The sequence below is a fragment of the Lathyrus oleraceus genome, chromosome 1, assembly GCF_024323335.1.
Source record: "Lathyrus oleraceus cultivar Zhongwan6 chromosome 1, CAAS_Psat_ZW6_1.0, whole genome shotgun sequence".
In the NCBI taxonomy this organism is placed as follows: Eukaryota; Viridiplantae; Streptophyta; class Magnoliopsida; order Fabales; family Fabaceae; genus Lathyrus; species Lathyrus oleraceus.
Window position 1 is genome coordinate 50,166,991 of NC_066579.1, and position 18,715 is coordinate 50,185,705.

The 18,715-nt window shown below is 39.6% G+C and overlaps 1 pseudogene; it reads right to left on the minus strand.

The window, feature by feature from the left end:
- LOC127090969 (probable LRR receptor-like serine/threonine-protein kinase At1g53430) overlaps positions 1-18,715 on the minus strand; it is a 57,288-nt pseudogene that overhangs the window by 14,329 nt on the left and 24,244 nt on the right.

The window sequence follows — 18,715 nt, forward strand, 5'->3', positions numbered from 1 at the left end:
AAAATTCCCTTCTTTCTATTCATTTTTCCAAATTTCATAACAATAATAATATATTTCTAGTATCTAAATTACTGTAGCAGCATAGATTTATATTTAGATAATTCATTTAGAGCCTCCAGTACCTTCTAAAACGCTCAATTATTTTCACTCATTTCTTCAAATCTTTTAAAAACATTCCCCATCCATGCCTTCCGAACTCCCAAACAATAGCTTGAAATACATATAAATGTGTTGTCACCACTTGGTATGTTATTTTTCAAATAAATTTTGTTATCATTCATTATTATTGCTGTTTTGCTTTTAAAATCTTCCTAACCTATTCAAAATTATATATATATATATATATATATATATATATATATATATATATATATATATATATATATATATATATATATATATATATATATATATATATATATATATATATATATATATATATATATATATATATATATATATATATATATATATATATATATATATATATATATATATATATATATATATATATATATATATATATGAACTTTGACGATCATCAAGAATTTTATGTGACAGTATATTAAAATTAATTGATCGTTTGAAAGAGTAAAAGGGATGCACGTAATATTGATTAGAGACGTTTATTATTAATTTTAATTTTATAAATGGCTTCTTCAAACATGCCAATGCTAAAAAAGTTATTTAATTGAAGTTAGCAATGCTTTAAATTGTACTAATGAAGCTATACAAAGAAGTATATTTATTAGAAGTAAAAGAGAAAATATATGGCTCCAAAAATCATGTTTGCATATACTTTGATCATCTTTCTTTTTCTATTTTTTGTTGAAGCTGGTAGAGCTGGAAGTGGAAGTATATCATTTTTCACACTATTTAGATTTTCTAATTTATCTTATAAATCGTATTTTATCTCTTTTTCTTAACATTCATTTTTTTGTTATTTGACAATGCAGCAACAACCATTCCTTGTGCTAATGATCATGATTGTGATGAGGTTTTTAATTGTATGCGTATGTGCATTGGTGGTTTTTGTGACTACGTGGTTATGAATCTATGAAATTGTAGAAACTAGTTTGTTGTAGCAGTTTCTTAATTTTATTTTACTATTTAAGATTTTTTTAATTAAGAACTCACTAATCAATTTATAGGTATCATTAACAAAAAGTTGATTTAACAAGACTTATTTTTCAATGTTAGAATACTCAATAACCAAATTATAAACTTTAATAATCAATTTACTACACTCGACTAACTAAGTTTACTTTCCCACTTAATACTACTTTGTAATATCAATGCACATATTAACTGAATTAGACATTGTATTAACCAAAGTTTTACACACCATTAACTAAAATTATTTTGATGAAAGAAAAAAAATATAAAAATGTCAAAGTTAAAAATATCACTATGCACCATATTTGTAAACACTTACATACAATACGAAATTTGGTGCAAAATAGCATTTTTTTTCTCGTAATTATTTATTGGTATATGTGTTAGCCTATTAGACCAATAATAAAATAATAAAAATAATATCCATTCATTTTAATTATAGTTATTACACTATTATCATACTTTAAATTTTAATCATATTTTTTTTATCTGACTAATTTTTTTTTTGAGTATGTGCCCTATCAATATAGGACTATCGTATATGAGCCTTAGGTCAATCTCAGTTTATTTGAGTCACCATTTTTATCCGAATTCATCATGTGTCAATCAATTGATCAACTCCAATAATTCAAAAGTTAAAGGAGGACAATTTTTTACTTTTATCCTTTTATTAGTCCATATTTATTTTTTAATTGCTATTTATTCTTATTTTATTAATACACTTAGTATTTGGGTCATGTCACTATTTTTGGCCCATATTAATTCTTTTGTTATTATCTCATTATTAACATATTTTATTATTATTATTATTACAATTATTTTATTTAATAGTGTTATTTTTATTTTTAGTTTTTAGTTTTAATGATCTCACTTCTTTTCAAGTTTTGTTATTCACACATTACTTGATTTTAACTTTATTATTAATATTATTAGGCTATTTTACCTTATTATTATTTATTATTATCGTAACTATTTATTATTGAGTCTAGCCCTAGAGTTGAGTCAACAGTCAACAAGTCCAAGCACAAGAGTCTAAAAATAATCAGAAATATCAAATGTGTAAACAAGATTGCAGAAATGGATCAAATAGAATATTAATAAAAAAAATCAAATATTTTCATGAAGTGTGATTGCTGTTACATTTTGAATATACCAAAAACAATACAAATCACTTCTAAACCTTTCTAATTTAATCAATCTAACCTAAAAATTCTAACCTAATTCTCACTATAAAAATAATCAAATTTACAAATAATGAAGAGCCACAATTTAAAAAATTAACTAACCCTAAGTTGTTGTTCCTCACACCGAAGAACAACAACAACTAAAACCCTAAAAAAGGCCTCCAACCTCTTGAAGCTTCCATCCATCCCAGCAGAAAGCCATACCTTACCTCAAAAAGGAAAAAAAAAGAGGAGTCAGATAGAGAGATAAAGAAAAAGGAGTAATAAGGAAAGAAAAGGAAAAAAGTAGAAAATAAACAAAAAAACTTTACCTTTTCACCAGGGAAAGTCTCATCCCTATAGGTTGGTGTGCTTAGTCCCTTTGCATGATGGCTTGACGTCTGTTCTGGTTAGGATTTTTCTGTTGCAGTTCTATGGATTTTTTTATGCTTACAAGTTTTATTATGTGGTACTAGTATGGTTTATGTTTGGAAAGGGTTCAGTTTGGGTTCAAATAGAAAGTGGTTTTGGGATTAGGGTTGGGAAATTGATGTTTGATTTGGTGGTTTTGAGTTCAGATTGGTGTTTTGGGAGGTTCGATCTGAGGTTTAGGGATGATTTGACGTTTATCGGGGTATGTTAGGTTAGTTTCTAGGTAGTTTAGGGTTTGAAGGGTTGAAGGTTGAAGAATAAGATGAATGTAAGGTTAGGGTTCACTACTAGAAAAACAGTTATTAGCGTCGGCCACTTTCAGACGCTAAAGGTGGAAAAACAGACACTAATATGTGGTTAGCGTCGGTTTAGCGTCGGTGTCGGGCCTTGAATAAAAGGTGCGAAGCTACTGTGTAACGTCGCCTGAAGATACACCGAGGCTACGTAGCCTCGGTGGAACGGAGGCTAACGCGGACACTAATGGGACCGACGCTATATTGTTTCAAAACCATGAAAAGTCAATATTATGTTTAGCGTTGCCCTGTCCGACTCTAAAGTCAACAAAAAAAGTCAACATTTTTTGTATGCATCGATCGACTGGCATTGAGGTCAATTTATAAAACTCATGAAAAAAAAGATAGCGTCCGTGTCACCGACCCTAAAGTCAACATAGAAAAGTCTATAATAATATTTAGCCTTGCATATGATATGGAAGAATAATCAAATCTCAAATAAGCCTATTGTCGCATCACGCGAAAAACCGGCGGGAAACGAAGACAACAGAGCCACCACCGTGCGTTATTTATCCCAAAAGAGGGAAAGGAAACGCTCGAAGTAAACCTAGGAAAGAACATGGTCTCGCGACCAGAGAGAATGGGATCGGGAGTCGGTTATGCGAAGGGAAGGTATTAGCACCCCTACGCATCCGTCGTACTCGACGGGATCCACGCACAAAAGGAAGGAAAATGGTTGCTAAAACACTGCTCAAACACACACACACTGGCTGAAAGAGACACAAGGAAACAGACTGAAACTGACTCGGCAGGATATAGCATCCTGGGCCTACTTAGTCTATCAGGCATAGACATCAGAGTCGAAGTAGTTCGGACTGGGGAAACGACACATGCTCGCTAGGATGTCGCATCCTATGCATACGTATCTCCTTGGACGAAGGAGAATCAGAGCATTCGTAGCTCGGCTGACACGCACACAAAACAAACACAGGCAAAGGCAAACGTGAAGCCTGAATGCCAATCACTGGACTTACATCAGCATCCGAACCAACAAACACACACAGGAAACCAACTGCCAATCGCTGGACTTACGTCGGACTCCAACCAGAAAAGAGAAACAAACTCACACAAACAAAACAAAAAGGGCGCCCGGAGAGATCAGCTCATCTCCTGCCTACGTACCTCATCTGGTATGAGGATCAGGGCGACGTAGTTCCCCTACGCAGGGAAAAAGGACTAGCCTAACCAGATAACAGAGGGAGACACAACTCTAGGGAGACTACGACTCGAGCCTAGATGTTGTCATGCAAAGTCGTCCCTAAGTCAAGGTTTCTAGCTAACTGGCACAGGGAGCCAGCCTATCCTAATCATGACTTGCACAGGAAGCAAGCCACACCTAACCTAACTTGCACAGGAAGCAAGGGTCTCGATTGCAACTAGGGCAAGAGAAAGGGGAGGTCTCAATCGCAACGAGGGCGAGAGAAGAGAATTAGTGTTAGTTGTTAGTCAAACTCGACAAGACATCGCATCTCGTGCCTACGTATCTCATCTAAACATGAGAATCAGAGTTGCCGTAGTTCGGCTAAACTATTCCTGTTGGTTTGTGTTTTTTAAGTGGACAACGTCACTGCACAATCTACCTGATGCTCGACCTTTGGAGACTTACTCATCTGTAGTAGAAGGAGTTAACGTATCCTTAAGAGGGGATGATGTTTGTTTATGTTTTAAGAAAGCTCAAGCAAGAAAGGAAGTCCTATACGAAGGAACCGTGCTACCTTAATTGACATGCAAACGAGACTACGCGGAGTCTAACAAACCTAGGGGATACAATCACACCACACAAGCACATACAGCATAAAATAAACACACCAACAAAGGGGGCTCAAACATCAAGGCTAGGTTTTAGTCGAGGGGTCATATCAACCTCAACAAACAAACCTCTGGAATTGGGTAGATGTTGCTCTTAACTTTGCCATTGAGGGGCTAAGGTGAAGCAGATGAAAGGAGATGAGGGGTGTGCCTCATTGCTCTTATCCCTGGTCAGGGAGAGCTCAAGACAAGAATGTGTGGGTTCAGAAAATGGGAACCCTTCTACACATTTGATACTGACTCAACTGTACAATTGTACAAGATCTTGGGTTTGTATCTGCAATGCATCAACACAGTGGTGTGAGCAAAGCAGATGACACACAGAATAGCAGGGGATAGGTTGCATATCCCTTGGGTTCTGCCAATTGCCTCTTCACTTAGGAGGTCTTTGACTATGTACAAGGACAAGATTTAAACATACACAAACATTGCCTCTTAAGGAGGACTTCAGACAGTTGCCTGGCCAAGTAACAGGCCAGGTCTTCCAGACTACATGAAGATAAAGAGATTATACCTCAAAGCAAGTTGCTATTTAAAGCAAAGCAAAGCAAGTTCAAAGAACTAAGCAACTAAATGGTACCTGAAATGGTCAAACAAATCAGTACACAATTCAAGAATTAAAGCAACAGGAAGTAAGAATCAACAGTCAAAACAGACAGACAAATGAGCCAAGCACAAAACTCAAGGCATATGAGCCAAGTCACCTACAAAACACACAAGTTAGTCAATGATATTCAAGCAAACTCATATCAAAAGAATTAGCCTCATTGGTCATTTGTTGGTCAACCTGAAAACACAAGCTCAAAAGTGAGTAACAGGACCACTAGGGCAAGCCTAGGGTCAAAAGAGGATGAAAAAGTCAAAACAGCAGAGGGCAAGCATTCAAAATCATGTTTAATCAATCAAGAAACAATCCCAATTGGGTTCATGTTCATATCATGCATCATCATCATTTCATAAGCAAAAGAAGTCAAAGCATGGCAAGTGAGAGCTCATAGAAGTCAACAGAAAGACTTGCATCAAAAGCAAACTCAAACATTTCCAAAAATCACCAAATAAATCATGATCAATCACAACACATAGCATGGTACGCATGTCAAATTTCATCTCATTTGGACAAGTGGAAGGCAGTCAATGAAAATCAGAAAGTCAAAGCAAATTTGAACATGCTCAAAGAAGTCAACCAAACATGCATCAACTTGAAAAATTCATAAACCAGTGATAACACATGAGAAATGAATGGGATCAACACCATGGCAAAGCTTAAGATGTCTAGTATTCACATGTAAAATTTCATGATCATCCAGTAAAGTATGAGAATTTCACAAATGAAATGGCAACATGCATCACAAGAAGTCAACATTTTGGTCAAACAGGGGAGAAAATCTCAAACAATTAGGAAATGGCACAAATAATTCCAAGAAAAATCATGTGCAAACTAGACATACAAGAGTAGGTTCATGCAAAAATTTACATCAATTGGAGGTTAAGAAGCATGGTATCAAAAATTATGAAGTTGCATATCATTGGTGTGACACAAATTGTCACACCCTAATCTAAAAATTCACAACTCACAATCCAGAAATGAGAAATTCACAAACTTTACATCAAAATAAACATGAGTGTGTCTAGTTTGTGCTCAAAAAGTTTCAAATCCATTGGATAAGTTATGACCATTTCACAAAGGTTTTGGCAAGATGTACAAAAATTGGGCACATGAACAAAACCCTAATGCCATTAAAAATTCAACCATCCAAAAAATCAGCAAAAATCATGATAAAAAAGTAGAGACCAAGCAGAGTATGATGCAAAACTTTTCATGAAATTTGGATCAAAGATGATGATGTTATGATTTTTAGAAGATGAGGTATCAATTTGGAATAAATATCAAAAACAAACATGGTTTAATGAGTCAAAGGGTTGACCGGTGGCAAACTTGTAAATCTTACTCCAACTAACCAAAACGCAACGTTTAGCATACAGAAATGAAATATTGTGATTGGTTGATGGCTTAATGGAACAGTGGACACATGCATACCACGTGAACATCAAATTTCTGGAAATAAATTAGGGTTTGTAACAGCAACATTGAAGCTTCATCACTTTTCATTCAATCGAAAAAAACAACATGCCCAGAAATAGCAATTAAGCATGGCAATCGAAACAGCAAACCAAGCACATTCATAATATAGCATCTACATTCATCAAATCGAGCTAACAAAAGAGAAAGAAGCAAGAACAAGTTTGGTCATGAAGTTTAAAATCCAGATTTCTCTTAACACAAGCAACCACAATGCACGATTCTAAGCTTAATGCAACCAGCAAACAAAGATCTACAAGAGGCATGGCATAATTTAATGAAATATGAGATTCGAAAATTTACTTGGTTATGAAGAAACTTGAGAAACAGTTGTTATTTTGGAGATGTAAGCTCAAACAGATGATGCTTGTGGTTGGTATTGATGGATACTTGAAGAAGTTTAGCTCAACAAATCCAAATCCAACTTAAATCAAAACTTGCCATGGCTGTGTGCTTGGTGAAAACAGACTCGAGATGAACTTCCAGTTGGTGATTGATGCTTGGAAATGGCTCACAATGATGGTCAGGTGATGAAACCACAAAGGGTTGCTCGAGTCTTTTGGAGTTTTGGTCAGAAAATGCAAAGTGAGAAAAATGGTGATTTTGAGAGAATGAGTTTTCGGTCTGATTGATGGCTGCTGCTAGGGTTTAATTGTGCAGAAAATGAGTTTATATACATCTGTTTTACATTGGCTAAGCAAGTGTTAAGCATGATTATCTTAAATGAAGCCATTTGCCATTTTGCTAATTTTCATCCAAATGCACAAGGAGGGTGTGATTCTGCACGAAATGGGCCTTGGGCAAGTTTCAAATAACATTTCAAACAAGTTCCAATTGGCCAAAATGCTTAAAAATCAATATTTGGCAAAGTCAAATTTTAACTTCACTTGAAATTAAATAATGCAAGTCCAAAAAGGCCATTTTGAATGGTGAAGTTTTGGTGAATGAGGATGACATTTTTGGAAAGAGGGGATCAAATATGACTTGTTGGAAAAAACCTCACCAAATTTGGCCAAATGGTTTGAGAGATATGGTCTTTTGAAGTTCACAAATTTTTGAGATTGATTTGATCATAACTTGCCAACCATACATGGGAATTGAGTGTTCTTGGACTTTTTGGAAATGGGAGAACAAGATCTTCAACTTTCATGTTGGGCAAAAATTCATTTGAAGCTTGTATCATGATGTAAGTTTAGGCTCAAGAAGTTTCCATTTTTGGCAGTTAAAATTACAGGTCCAGTTTCTATTTTTGGAAATTTCTGATTTGGCTTCAAATTCTTCAATGATGATGTTTGCCATGATATATGAGGCCTATTTGGACATGAATAAGCTCTCTCAAACCAAATCCATCCATCAAAACCATAAAATCAAACACAGTTGACCAAGTTTGACTTTTTAGGGTTTCTGACTGATTGTGCATGGACTGATGACCTCTGAACATCCAATGTTTGACCTAAACACTTCAAATGGATCCCCAAGTCATGTGAACATGTTGGACCAACCCTAGGGCCTTGGCTCAATGAGAAACACCCTTGCTTGCTTGGTTGACTGATCTCCTGATCAGTTTGACCTAATTTCCTGAATGGCTTGCACTTGAGGCAAAAGGGACAATGCAATGCTATGCAGTGGATCATGTTATGCTATGACCTAATATGAGAATGTATGTACAATGATAGGTGCAAATTTGAGGTGCTACAGCTGCCCCTATTCAATCAGCTGGGAACCCGAACGGATGATAGCAATGGCTGTCAGACTTTCAGGGTAAACAGGGATTGAATACCAAAGAACCGTAGAAATTTGCACCGACTGGATATAATACAAGAAACCACGTCATTTACCGATGACAACTGCATGACAACTTCAGAAAAGCAAAACCATTTACCGATGGCTAGAAAACTTGGAACTTGATATTTACCGATATCAACTTCAGCAAGACCATTTACCGATGGCTGTTGGGAAAACAACTTCTGAAAAGTGAAACCATTTACCGATGGTTAAAACTGGAAACTTGATATTTACCGATATCAACTTCAGCAAGACCATTTACCGATGGCTGCTGGGAAACAATTTGATGTTGGAAGGAAGCAAAACCATTTACCGATGGTGGCTTCAAAGAACCCTGACATTTACCGATGTCAACTCTAGCAAGACCATTTACCGATGGTTGTTGCAACTGGGAATTCGATATTTACCGATATCGAAGAAAACTGGGCCATTTACCGATGGCATCTCCGCTTGGGGAGGAACAAAATCTCTGTGATGGAGCCAGACAAGACGTTTACCGACGACTTCTGGGGATCTTGATTTTTATTAACAATAAAACAAAGCATGACCAGACATTTACCGATGACTGGGATGAGACTCGATGTTTACCGACATCGAAAGATGATGTTTACCGACATCCAAAAATGACCAGACATTTACCAATGACTGGGGAAGTTTTATTGAGGAAACGAATAATCGCAACCGGAAACCAGATAGGACATTTACAGATGACTCTACTGGGGATTTCTAGCTAGGGAATTATCAGACATTTACCGATGACCGAGGGAAAGACTCGATGTTTACCGACATCGAAAGATGATGTTTACCGACATCAAAAAAATGACCAGACATTTACCGATGACTGGGGTGAGACTCGATGTTTACCGACACCGAAGCAATGGTGTTTACCGACACCAAAAAATGACCAGACATTTACCGATGACTGGGTGAGACTCGATGTTTACCGACACCGAAACAATGGCGTTTACCGACACCAAAAAAATGACCAGACATTTACCGATGACTGGGTGAGACTCGATGTTTACCGACACCGAAACAATGGCGTTTACCGACACCAAAAAAATGACCAGACATTTACCGATGACTGGGTGAGACTCGATGTTCACCGACACCGAAGCAATGGTGTTTACCGACACCAAAAAAGAAAACACACGCGGGTGCTGACATGATACTTACTGGTATTACAAGAACGGACATCTGAGATATGTCAAAGCAAGGCTGATCACTTGCTGGGGGTCTCACTGGGGAGAAACAAACTTTCTGTCACCATCGGGTGAGGAAATAAACCTCTGTGGGGATATCAATTCTGAATGCTGTCGAAGCAACTGTAGCAGACGTGCTGTGCTGATGTTGAATAAAGATGATCCGCCTCTGCCGGGGATACTGCCTGATGGGGGGTCAACCACATGAATGCATATGTTTGAATTTTTCTATGGCGTAATGCTCCATATGGAATGGAAATGCTACGCAGTTTTGAGGATGCGATGATTACTATATGCAAGATGCAAAATGATGAAAACTCCGCTGGGGAATACACAGGACGACTGTGCTGAGAAAACTTCAATACAATTCCGCTGGGGGAAGCAAGGCAACTGCCGGGGAGCCATCGATACAACTCCGCTAGGGGAAAACAATGCAACTCGCTGGGGAGTAAGCACACCACTTGCTAAAGACAAGAGTAAATTGCTGAGGATATCCCAATCAATTCACAAGAACTCCGCTTGGGGAAATAACTGCTCCGCTGGGGAAGATAAACCAGGCAACTCTCTGGGGATAAGGCTCATACCAACCTCAGGTATGATAAACTCTGCTTCGGGGAATATCTGCTCCGCTGGGGGCGACCCATGCAATCCACAGGTAGGATAGACTCAAACTGGGGATGCAGATATCAGTCTGCTACGGGAATTCGTCCAATCCATTGGTAGGATGAACTCTGCTGGAGAAAACAATCGAAAGATTGACCAAAGAGTGCATGAGATATATTATCTATAGCCGTCAAAACGTAGATAATACACTCGCATGGGAGATTATCCATAACCGGGTTGTAGGTTGTTAGATGGATAAACGACCGAAAAGAAAGGCATCAGGGTACCAGGACTAGGTATGCAAAAGATGACCAATCAAAAGAGGATAAAGTTGCTTACTCGGAGCAAGTATCCAAAAAGAAGGGGAAGACCCAATGGGGACAATACTGCTTGATCAAGGCAAGTATCCAAAGGGGAAAAGAATATCAACACCGCAAACCGGATACTGATAACTGCAAGGAGGGGATTACATCTACCGGTTTGTAGGTAGAAAACCACGGAAAAGTAACCAGTCATCGATAGGATGAGCACACAGGGTTAACTCCACCAAGGGGATGAAAGTGGGATTTTACAGCTACCAGTTAGTAGGTAGAAAACCACAAAGATAGGACTTACAACTACCGGTTTGTAGGTAGAAGCCACAAAGATAGGACTTACAGCTACCGGTTTGTAGGTAGAAGCCAACAAATTCCGCTGAGGATAAGATGAATGAGTGCCGGTTAGTGAGCGACTATTCATTTATGCCCCAGGGAAGCACAGGAGACAGCCAACAGGAAGCCAATTTAGGATCGATCCAAAAAGGAAGACTGAAACAAGACTCATCCTAATGAGGAAAGAACTCAATAGGGAGAACCCATCCCAATGTGTGTTAGGAGGGAACGGAAACAACCGTCATCCACGAGGATGTATCTCAGTGGGGAAATGGCAGGAAAGGATAGACACTTTCTGCTTAAGGGGTTGGCTCTACATGGAGAGATCAGACACACCCAACTCTGCTAGGAGGATTTACTGGAGAGATCTGTATCAACCAATAGCGGGAGACAACCATCAACAGATACACGGCAACAGCTGCATCATGAGTATCCGAATGCTATGATTATGCATGTATGCATTATGCATGATGAATGTATGATGAATGCTGACAAACAGACATATTCAACACGCAGGCCCAGGAATCAACCACACGGTACTACTCTTCTTCCATAGGGAAGGCCAAAACACCAAAGAGCAAACGCGATCCGCTGGAAACCGGGATATCAGGGAACAACACCATCCTGCGGGGAGAGGAGAAGACTGCTCTGCTGGAGAGAGGAACGCTAACGTCTTCAGTAAACACTCTGCTTTGGGGAACTGCCCCACAAAAGTATTTCAACAGCAACCTTGCTGGGAATGCCCCACGGTAGGGCTCAAACAAACCTATACTGGAGATGCCCCACAGTAGGGCTAACAGGGACCTGAAGGAAGAATGTTGTACTGCCGGGGATATGAAGATGAACAAACTTCAACCGACACTGCACCGAGCAACCTCGCTGAGGAGAAACCATGAAAATGTTCTGCAGGACAAAGATACAGTCATGCTCGAGATACGAACAAATGTCTTACCTGTTGGTAATCATACCGCCCTCGGGAGAGCACTGCGGATCTCCTAAGTATCCTTCCATCATCGTGAATGTTCACTTTGTTTAAGAACAAAAATTTTTTTTTGAAAAATTTGTCTATTTTGAAAACAATGATACTTTATCAATTAAAACCATGCAAAACATTTGTTGAGTTGAAACAAATAAGAGTGCAAACAATTGGCTAAAAGCTCAAATTGATGTGATGGAATGGTAGTCTGCAAAGGGAGAGACTCCATAGATCTGTACAAGTTTGAAATCGGTGATATATATTGGAGAGGGCTACATTGAACATAATGACCTTTCCTCTACCATTCCGAATTTTCGATGTATTCGGAGCTTCAGTCGACGACGAATCGAGAATTCCTGACGGATGACAGATATAGAGCGTAGTCTTGTCAAGATGCAGTTACTTGCCAAATCCCTAATTTTTGCCTAGATTGCCCCAGTGTGAGGTGATCAATCCAGCGGGATGCAAATTCTTTTTTCAATGTCTCTAACTTTTGCCTGGATTGCCCTTTCGGGTTTTCAATCCACCGAGACGCTCCTTTTTGCCTAAGTCGCCCTTTGGGGTGTTCGACTTAGCGAGCTGTTCTGCTTTTTTTTTTTAGGCGAAGTATTTCTTGACTGCATCGGAATTCACAGGACGAGTGAACTTCCATCCATTGTTGTAAGTGTCAATTCATTGCCTGAAAAGGCTCTCTTGACGACATATGGACCTTCATAGCTTGGAGTCCACTTGCCCCTGGAATCGGGCACGAAAGACAAGACTTTCTTGAGCACAAGGTCACCTTCTCGGAACACACGACTTGACCTTCTTGTCGAATGCTTTCATCACTCTCTACTGATATAACTGACCATGACACATGGCAGATGATCTCTTCTTCTTGATCGAATTCAGCATCAGTCAACTTGGGACTTTGAGGGTGCTATTTTTCTTTTGTTTTCTTTTGATTTTGCTTTTGATTTCTTTTGATTTCTTTTGATTTTTTTTCTCTTGGATTTTGCACCCTCCTCTCTTTTTTTTTTGATTGATTTTTTTTCTCTTTTTTTTTTTGATTAATGCCCCAGTTGGCTGTTCTGCTGATTCTCGAGATGCAGCTGAGTGATCTTCTTTTCTTGCTCAAGAAGTTGGGAAATCTCGTCAGGAATCCCCTCAAGCATCATCTTCTTCCGCTTCGAATACAGGGAATTCAAAATTGGGAGATGACGTCCGATCATTATGTTCAATGGGTTTGAGAAACAACCTGCATAAAGATTTTGATATGAAAAGCTCTTTGAAAATCAAACAAGACAATCGTTATGCAGATGAAAAGATTGCTTTTATTCTTGTTTTTTTTTTTTTTTGTGATCACCAATTTCATGCAAAAAGCGAAAAGGGAAAACAAATGGAAAAACAAATGTTTAACATGAATTTATTTGAATGAAAATATCATTGCACAAAATGTTGCCAACAATGTCATCACTTCTCCTTTTGGCATGGGAGAAGGGTTTTTAAACAAAGTGATTATTACTCTGACTTATGAACAACTGTAGGAAAGCCCACAGTGACCCAATTGTGATAGATCCCACCGGGGATGACAACTGTCAGTATCTCTTGCATCAGCAGCTTCTGTTTTTGAACAACCCTTCTGAAGAAAAGTCGGCGCCAGCCCAGGACTTGTTATCTTCAAGCTTGATTATCACGGGGACCTAAATCCTCCAAGATCAGAATACCTGACCTCACAAGGTCTTGAACCTTCATCTTCAGCTGGAAACAACTATCCACATCATGACCAGGAGCACCCAAATGATACACACAATGCTGTTCAGGCCTATACCACCACCGAGGGTTGACGGGTATGAGCGGCGGGTCTCTGGGAGTAATCAAGTTCCGCTCTAACAGAGAGGGATACAGTTCGGCGTAGGACGTGGGGATTGGATCAAAAATGATCTTCTTCCTCTCATTACTAGTATTGGCTTGGTTATCATAAGGAGGCTGGTAAGCCTGCTGCTGAGGATGACGTTGTTGATGCTGATATTGCTGAGTTGGTCTTCTCTGTTGCTGTTGTTGAGTTGCTGGGATAGTCACAGCAGCGACCTGACGATGTGGTCCTCTGTTTGCACTCCTTCGACGGTGCACAACATTTGTTTCACTCTCTCCCCTTTTGGGTGCCTCAGAGAATGTTTTCTTAGAACTGGAAGAACTTGAAGAGCCAGGATGGCGAACCGGAGCGCGGGTTGCTCTGACATTAACAGTCTCTGCAGCAAGAGGCTGTTCACTGATTCTGATCCTCCTCAATTCATCACTCACGGCATAATCATCGACGAGAATAGTGACAACAACATTCTCATGAACGGGTACACCCACTGGTGAAGCACGGTGGACTGGTGGAATCATGGCTTCCAGTCTCTGGGCTAAGGCACGCAGCTCCTCTTGCCCCTGAACAACTCCTTGCATCATTGTCATGAACTGGGCCATGTTTGCCCTCATCTCGGCCGATTCTGCTTGAACCTGATCCATACTCCTCTGTTGATTCAATCTGGTTGAGTAACGGTGCGGACGACGATCAGCAATCCTGTCTCAGTCAGGAACCAAAGTGACAAGTCTCTCCCAAGCATGTCCGCAATGCAAGGATGTGCATGATATGCATGATATGCATGATATGGGTACTATTTTGTCATGAATGATCCTGATAAAGGATATGCGTATGCGAGTTAACTTTTTTCTTTTTTCATGCATTATTATTTTTTGAAAATAAACATGCTATGATGCAAATGATGCAACATGAGTGGTCAGGCTGTGCGTCTCAAGGCACAGGGTCAAAGCTTCGGCTTGAATTCTGAACCACAACTCATCTGAAACCCAAAGTCATCTGAGGAGCTGTCATCTGAACCCATTCTTAGAAACCAAATCATCATCTGAACGAGTACCCTCAAATTCATCCCAGGGATCCGAAATAAACGAAACCCTCTGATCAATACCAGGGTCGAACCTTCGGCATCCAGAAATAAATGTCCAGAATTCATAGTCACCATCAGTACTGGGAGTCACCAACTGTACCTGTTAAAATGATCAATCCCGCCCCGCTCACGGGTGTCATCTAGGCCAGGGTAAGGTCGAAAGAAACGCAGCATAAATAACCTTTCGCAGGATATCATCCTGTGCACACCCGATGTATGCACCGATAATATCCCACCAGGGTCTGAACTGCTCGTGATATCAATGTTCCGCAAAGTGGCGTACGCCACCCGCTTCCCATGAATCACTCTATTCCTAGGTTTCCTAGATTTCACTCATAGCCTGGGTATTGGGCCTTTTACCTCGAGTAACTCCCACCCCAAACAGAGAAATACAGACAGCACAGCAGATGATAATGAATGAATGCAAACATTGATGCAAACAATAAATGCAAATAATAAATGCACATATATACAATGAATGCAATAAATAACAGCAAAAAGCAACCAAAGCCCTAACCTAGAGAGCGCTAGGAGAGACTCGCTCAGGGAAGATGGACCAGCAGAGGTCAACTTCTCTATAGTCCCCGGCAGAGTCGCCAGCTGCCGCATCACGCGAAAAACCGGCGGGAAACGAAGACAACAGAGCCGCCACCGTGCGTTATTTATCCCAAAAGAGGGAAAGGAAACGCTCGAAGTAAACCTAGGAAAGAACATGGTCTCGCGACCAGAGAGAATGGGATCGGGAGTCGGTTATGCGAAGGGAAGGTATTAGCACCCCTACGCATCCGTCGTACTCGACGGGATCCACGCACAAAAGGAAGGAAAATGGTTGCTAAAACACTGCTCAAACACACACACTGGCTGAAAGAGACACAAGGAAACAGACTGAAACTGACTCGGCAGGATATAGCATCCTGGGCCTACTTAGTCTATCAGGCATAGACATCAGAGTCGAAGTAGTTCGGACTGGGGAAACGACACATGCTCGCTAGGATGTCGCATCCTATGCATACGTATCTCCTTGGACGAAGGAGAATCAGAGCATTCGTAGCTCGGCTGACACGCACACAAAACAAACACAGGCAAAGGCAAACGTGGAGCCTGAATGCCAATCACTGGACTTACATCAGCATCCGAACCAACAAACACACACAGGAAACCAACTGCCAATCGCTGGACTTACGTCGGACTCCAACCAGAAAAGAGAAACAAACTCACACAAACAAAACAAAAAGGGCGCCCGGAGAGATCAGCTCATCTCCTGCCTACGTACCTCATCTGGTATGAGGATCAGGGCGACGTAGTTCCCCTACGCAGGGAAAAAGGACTAGCCTAACCAGATAACAGAGGGAGACACAACTCTAGGGAGACTACGACTCGAGCCTAGATGTTGTCATGCAAAGTCGTCCCTAAGTCAAGGTTTCTAGCTAACTGGCACAGGGAGCCAGCCTATCCTAATCATGACTTGCACAGGAAGCAAGCCACACCTAACCTAACTTGCACAGGAAGCAAGGGTCTCGATTGCAACTAGGGCAAGAGAAAGGGGAGGTCTCAATCGCAACGAGGGCGAGAGAAGAGAATTAGTGTTAGTTGTTAGTCAAACTCGACAAGACATCGCATCTCGTGCCTACGTATCTCATCTAAACATGAGAATCAGAGTTGCCGTAGTTCGGCTAAACTATTCCTGTTGGTTTGTGTTTTTTAAGTGGACAACGTCACTGCACAATCTACCTGATGCTCGACCTTTGGAGACTTACTCATCTGTAGTAGAAGGAGTTAACGTATCCTTAAGAGGGGATGATGTTTGTTTATGTTTTAAGAAAGCTCAAGAAAGAAAGGAAGTCCTATACGAAGGAACCGTGCTACCTTAATTGACATGCAAACGAGACTACGCGGAGTCTAACAAACCTAGGGGATACAATCACACCACACAAGCACATACAGCATAAAATAAACACACCAACAAAGGGGGCTCAAACATCAAGGCTAGGTTTTAGTCGAGGGGTCATATCAACCTCAACAAACAAACCTCTGGAATTGGGTAGATGTTGCTCTTAACTTTGCCATTGAGGGGCTAAGGTGAAGCAGATGAAAGGAGATGAGGGGTGTGCCTCATTGCTCTTATCCCTGGTCAGGGAGAGCTCAAGACAAGAATGTGTGGGTTCAGAAAATGGGAACCCTTCTACACATTTGATACTGACTCAACTGTACAATTGTACAAGATCTTGGGTTTGTATCTGCAATGCATCAACACAGTGGTGTGAGCAAAGCAGATGACACACAGAATAGCAGGGGATAGGTTGCATATCCCTTGGGTTCTGCCAATTGCCTCTTCACTTAGGAGGTCTTTGACTATGTACAAGGACAAGATTTAAACATACACAAACATTGCCTCTTAAGGAGGACTTCAGACAGTTGCCTGGCCAAGTAACAGGCCAGGTCTTCCAGACTACATGAAGATAAAGAGATTATACCTCAAAGCAAGTTGCTATTTAAAGCAAAGCAAAGCAAGTTCAAAGAACTAAGCAACTAAATGGTACCTGAAATGGTCAAACAAATCAGTACACAATTCAAGAATTAAAGCAACAGGAAGTAAGAATCAACAGTCAAAACAGACAGACAAATGAGCCAAGCACAAAACTCAAGGCATATGAGCCAAGTCACCTACAAAACACACAAGTTAGTCAATGATATTCAAGCAAACTCATATCAAAAGAATTAGCCTCATTGGTCATTTGTTGGTCAACCTGAAAACACAAGCTCAAAAGTGAGTAACAGGACCACTAGGGCAAGCCTAGGGTCAAAAGAGGATGAAAAAGTCAAAACAGCAGAGGGCAAGCATTCAAAATCATGTTTAATCAATCAAGAAACAATCCCAATTGGGTTCATGTTCATATCATGCATCATCATCATTTCATAAGCAAAAGAAGTCAAAGCATGGCAAGTGAGAGCTCATAGAAGTCAACAGAAAGACTTGCATCAAAAGCAAACTCAAACATTTCCAAAAATCACCAAATAAATCATGATCAATCAAAACACATAGCATGGTAAGCATGTCAAATTTCATCTCATTTGGACAAGTGGAAGGCAGTCAATGAAAATCAGAAAGTCAAAGCAAATTTGAACATGCTCAAAGAAGTCAACCAAACATGCATCAACTTGAAAAATTCATAAACCAGTGATAACACATGAGAAATGAATGGGATCAACACCATGGCAAAGCTTAAGATGTCTAGTATTCACATGTAAAATTTCATGATCATCCAGTAAAGTATGAGAATTTCACAAATGAAATGGCAACATGCATCACAAGAAGTCAACATTTTGGTCAAACAGGGGAGAAAATCTCAAACAATTAGGAAATGGCACAAATAATTCCAAGAAAAATCATGTGCAAACTAGACATACAAGAGTAGGTTCATGCAAAAATTTACATCAATTGGAGGTCAAGAAGCATGGTATCAAAAATTATGAAGTTGCATATCATTGGTGTGACACAAATTGTCACACCCTAATCCAAAAATTCACAACTCACAATCCAGAAATGAGAAATTCACAAACTTTACATCAAAATAAACATGAGTGTGTCTAGTTTGTGCTCAAAAAGTTTCAAATCCATTGGATAAGTTATGACCATTTCACAAAGGTTTTGGCAAGATGTACAAAAATTGGG